The sequence below is a fragment of the Hemiscyllium ocellatum genome, chromosome 28, assembly GCF_020745735.1.
Source record: "Hemiscyllium ocellatum isolate sHemOce1 chromosome 28, sHemOce1.pat.X.cur, whole genome shotgun sequence".
Lineage (NCBI taxonomy): Eukaryota > Metazoa > Chordata > Chondrichthyes > Orectolobiformes > Hemiscylliidae > Hemiscyllium > Hemiscyllium ocellatum.
In genome coordinates this window covers 56,451,950-56,457,336 of record NC_083428.1, presented here as the reverse complement: position 1 = coordinate 56,457,336, position 5,387 = coordinate 56,451,950, and the positions used below count along the sequence as shown (strand labels likewise).

At 44.9% G+C, this 5,387-nt stretch overlaps 1 long non-coding RNA gene across 1 annotated transcript; it reads left to right on the top strand.

The window, feature by feature from the left end:
• The first annotated feature begins 238 nt into the window (after nucleotides 1-238).
• On the top strand, nucleotides 239-4,832 carry LOC132828856 (uncharacterized). Its single transcript, XR_009646169.1, has 3 exons — nucleotides 239-336; nucleotides 2,960-3,042; nucleotides 4,759-4,832. It is a non-coding gene; the product is annotated as an uncharacterized LOC132828856 (long non-coding RNA).
• The last annotated feature ends 555 nt before the right edge of the window (nucleotides 4,833-5,387 follow it).

Below are 5,387 nucleotides of genomic sequence, written 5' to 3'. Positions count from 1 at the left end.
ATTATTACTTTTATAGACCATTTGTGAATGAATTTTTCAAGTGGCCCAGCCCCTGACCATGTGCTGCTCTATTATCAGATTATTTTGTCTTGAATATTTTTGAGTCAAGAATTCTTTTTTCCAATAAGCAAGTCTATTTTCCTTCAGTTTCTGACTATCAAGTTCTGAACCATTTTCATTCCCTGTCATGCACCTTGCACCCCCTTGAACTGTGTTTCTCTTTCCACAGATAACAGTGATTAATGCCAAAGCCCTGTTGCCTGGGGAGAGGGTGATGTTTGACTTTCTTGTACAGCTGCAGTTTGTGGGGTGAAGGTGCTCCCACAATGTGGTTGGGTAAGAGACATTACAGATTATTCATTACAGCAACAGTGATGATTTGAAGATAATGTCCAAATCAAGAACAGTTTGTAATTTTATTATCATGCTTATAATTTCATATAAAATATCATTGAGAATTTTAGATATAAAGCCAGAGATGGAGATATTAGGTCAGGTGACCAAAAGCATTGCCAAAAAGCAGGTTTTGAGGGATGTCTTAAAGGTGGAACGCAGACCTGTGATGTTTTGTCTGCAAATTCCAGACCATGTTGCTTTAGCAACTGCAGAATCAGCTACACAGTTGAAGTAATGAATTAACAAATCATTGGGAGTCTCGAAGTAAATGGATTGACGAGGTCTCAAAGGATGTGTGGTGCATGGAGCTAGGGATGAGAACAGCCAGGAATCAAGTCAAGAATGAGAATTTTAAATTGTTGTTGCTTATAGGAGCCTTTTGACGGATGAACATGTTTGGGGAGAAGTCAGCACGTGGGCGATAGAGTTTTCAATTTTTCTTGAGATTACAGAGAGGTTGAATTTGGGAGGCTGGCCAGGAGTGTGTTTGGATAATTTAAGTCTGGAGATAACACACGATGGATGAGAGTTTCAGTATATGAGCTGAGATGCGGGTGGAATCAGCTAGAAATAGTGGTGTTGGAGTGGGACTGGGCTGTCACTCTAACCTCACCTCTGGGATTCAGCTGGTTGTCAGGTTGTGAATCAGGTGGTAACACAATCGGGAGCTGAGTGGCCCTGGTGGAGCCTAAAATGACTGTCACTCAGTTGGCTGTTGCTGAGCAGCTGCTGCTTGATAGCCCTGTTGATGACATCTTCCATCACTTTACTGCTGATCGAGGGAAATTGCCTGGGTTGGAGTTGGCCTGTGTTTTTGTGTTGAACATCCCTGGGCAATGTTCCACATTGTCAGTCAATGCCAGTGCTGGATGGGTACGTGGCTTTGTGGGTGGCAAGTTCTGGAGCACAAGTTATCAGTATAATTGCCAGAATGTTAGCAGGACCCATGGCCTTTACACTACTTAACCATTTCTTGGTATTATTCGAACTAAATCAAACTGACTTAAAACTCACGTGTGTGATTTTGGAATCCACTGTTGAAGGCTGAGATGGATCATCCCACTTTGCAACTGGCTGAGAATTGCTGCAAATGCTGCATGGATGTGAGAGACCCCTCCATCAGTAAGGCTGGGGATATCTGTTGTGCTTCCTGCAACAAGTTGATTAATTGTCCATTACCATTCACAAGTGGGTGTGGCAGAATTCTGATCTGATCCATTGGTTGTGGGATCGTTTAGCTCTGATGCCTGATGCTGATGCTGTTTAAAATGCAGATGGTCCTGTTTGGTAGCTTCAACAGGTTGGCACTGCATTTTTAGGTATGCCTGGTGCTGCTCATGGCATGCCCTCCTTTCCTGTCCATTGTGATGGGTGAGTGCGGGATGTACAAACCCATGAGGTTACAGATTGTGCTGGAGTACAGTTCTGCTGCTGTTGTTATCCCATAGTGCCTCAGAGAGAACCAGTTTGAGTTCCTACATCTGTCCCATTTAGCACAGTGATAGTACCACTCAGCTCAATGGAGGTTTTTCTCAACTTTAAGGTGAGGCTTTGTCTCCAAAAAGACTGTTGAATGGTCGCTCTTACCGATACTGTCATGGACAGAAAGGTTTGCAGCTGGCAGATACATGCTGATAAGATCCAGTATGTTTTTCCCTCTTGCTGGTTCCGTTATCGCCTGCTGCAAACCCAGTTGAGCAGCTATGTCCTTGAGGAACCGACCAGCTCAGTCAGTAATCCTGCTGCTGAGCTACTCTTGGTAGAGGACATTGAAATCCTGTACCCAGAGTAGGCTTGTCACCATTTATTACCTCAGTGCTTCCTCCAAGTGTTGTTCAACATGGAGGAGCACTGAGTCATCAGCCGTGGGAGCACGGTACGTGGTAATCAGCAGGAGCCATGAGACTTCCTGGTGTCCAAAGTCAATGCTGAGTACTCCCAGGGCAAATGGTTCCTGTGTGTACACCACTATGCCATCACCTCTGCCTGGTCTGTCCTGCTAGTGGGACAGGACATATCCAGAGATTTCAGGAGAAAGTGAAGACTGCAGATGCTGGAGATCAGAGTCGAGAGTGTGGTGCTGGAAAAGCACAGCAGGTCGGGCTGATGAAGGGCTCAGGCTCGAATTGTCGATTATCCTGCTCCTCAGATGCTGCCTGACCTGTTGTGTTTTCCATCATCGCACTCTCGATATCTAGGGATGGTGACGTTGGTGTCTAGCCATTATCTGTAAGGGATGACTCTGTGAGTATGACTATGTCAGGCTTTTCCTTGACTAGTCTGTGAGACAGCTCGCCACGTTTTGGCACAAAAAAAACCCGGATGTTAGTGAGCAGGATGTTGCAGAGTCAAGAGGGCTGATTCTGTGGTTGTATTTCCTAATGCCTTGTTAGATGCCAAGTGGTCCATCCAGTTTCATTCCTTTGTTGAGACTTCGCAGTGATTAATACAGTGAGTAGCTTATTGGGCGACTGTCAGGTTGGCAGGACTTTTTTCGCCATTGACAATGTTTCCATGGAGATCAGGAGATTCCTAATTCCAGTTATTTTTTTCTTGAATTCAGATTCCACCATTTGCCAATATGCGATTTGAACAAGGACTTCAGTTGTACATTTTAATATTCTGGATAAAAGTTAAATACATTAGGTTTGTTCACTCATTTTAAATATCACTAACCCAGGTTTTGTTTCTTTGTAAAACACTGTCCATCACCCTGTCTCCTTCATCCTTCTCTCCAACAACAAGAGCAAGGAGCACATGGAGTTTCTCTGTCACTAAGACTGAGACAATCCGACCGGCTGCCTCTGCTGCTTCCCTCCCTCCCACTAGTCCAACGAGACAAACTACCTCACATTGTGTTCCTGATTTTTGTCCCAAACTTGCAATTTTCTCCAGTCTCTTGTCAAGCCTTATCAGAGCTCATCTTGATCTTTTACTAGTCTCGCTAAACCACAGACATTCCAATTCTGTTTCCTCCTCATCACAACCCCCTCGTCAATTCACGGATATTGTTCCTTGTTCTGTCTGTCTGTCTTTTCTGGTTATGTCCTTCTCATCCATTCTGCAAATAACTAACGTTTGACCTCACCATCATTTGTAAATCCTGCTCCATCTCCACTCTCCCTTTCCTTTCTGAATTCCTTGTATTTGGTGTCGCTGAAGGATCTATCCTTGCTCTCTCCTGTATCTCACCTACATACTGCCAGGAGGTGACATCGTCTAAAAGCACAGTGTGAGGATTCACATGTACACTGACGATGCCTAGCTCTCCCTCCCCATCATCCCTCTCCATTGCTCCACTATTACTCAGTTACCAAACTGCTTATCGCATTCCCACTACTCGATTAACTGCAATTTCCTACAATGAAATATTGTTACGGTTAAACCCATTACCTTCAGTTGCTATTACAAATTCCTTTCCCTTCCTGCTGAGCCCCTCCCTCTCGCTCGGTGCAGTCTGAGGTAGAACTAGACTAGACTCATCACAATATTGCTGTTATATCTGTAACCCCAAGGTGACTTTTGATCAGACATCTACACAATCATAAACACCAGGAATTCCAATCTCTAAAATGTTGCTTGTCTCCACCTTACCCCCAACTCCATTATTAATGAAACCACTTACCGTGTCGGCGTTGCCTTAAACTTGATGAATCTGAAACAGAGCCCTTGATTTCGTGACTGACTCAGAATCTGCTAGCTTTCAGTGTTTCCTGCACAATTTTCCCCCGGTGCCTTTGTGGTGCAGCTTTCTACAGTTTTCCTTATTATCCCCTCCAAAATTACCGACTCTGCATTTTTTCAACTTATACTCCATCTGACAACTTGTTGACCCCTTCTCCTGTGCATCTCTCACTCTTCACAATCCTCTTAGAACTTTACAGTTACGCCTTTTCTAGGAGTTCCCCCCCCCCCCTCCCCTTCTAAACATTTACTGGGAGCACTGGGCAGTGTGAAGCATGCAGAGTTGCTCTGTTTTTAGAGATACTCTATGGGAGGAGCTTGCTGCCCATTGGGCAAGTTGCCTCCATTCTGACCATCGAGCTGCATAAGTCTTTCACATCCCATGTCTTATTGATGAGGCACAGCGGTAGCACGGAAGGAAAAAATGAGAAGCAAATCCTGCTCTCCACATCTCACTGACTCCGGGAACATTCTGTCCCGTGTATCAAAGATCTGCCCTGTTCAGCCACATGAAGTCCCAAGGTGGAAACTCCTAGAAACCCACATAGATTTCCATCTGAACTGACTGCTGACCTCCACAAGGAGTAATGTGTCCAGTCATCCTGGGCCAGGAGGAGGGGATGGTGTGAGATTCTAACCTGAACTGACAGTGACGGATTTTATAAACGTGTATTACAGGATACTACAGGTGGACATTCAGATGGTAATCTCAGTCATTGTAACACCAAACTTTGATTGAATTAGTCAGTTCATCAGGACCTGGATATTCGCATTGTGTGTGAGTATTGTATTCCATCTGAATCCCATTTGCTGCATAAAAGTTCTCCTTTGAATCTTCCAAAACCTTTAATGTGTGTCCTGTAAGCCTTGTAGAATGAGCTGATGGGCGTAAGGTTGATTATTATAACGTGTAACTTTCCAAACCCTCTGTCACAGCTCCCCTCAATTGCCTTTGCTACAAGGAGAACAACCTCAGTTTCCCCAAACCCCTGATTCCCCAATGTCTGTTTGCTCTCTATAAGGCACACATCAGGATTGTGTTGGAACATTCTCCACTTGCCTGCATCAGTGCAGCCCCCAACAATATTAAAGGAAGTGAACATCCTCCAGGACAAAGCACTGTGCCTGAGTGGTGTCCCATGTACCACCTTCAGCATTCCCTCTCCCCACCCCAGAGACCCAGTGGCATCACTGTGTAAAAGGGAAAGGCAGCATTGTCCCCCCAGACCATAGGGCTGCTCTCTCATTAGGGAGGAAACTGGAGCCCCTGGAAGAAAACCATGCAGACACTGGGAGAATGGACAACT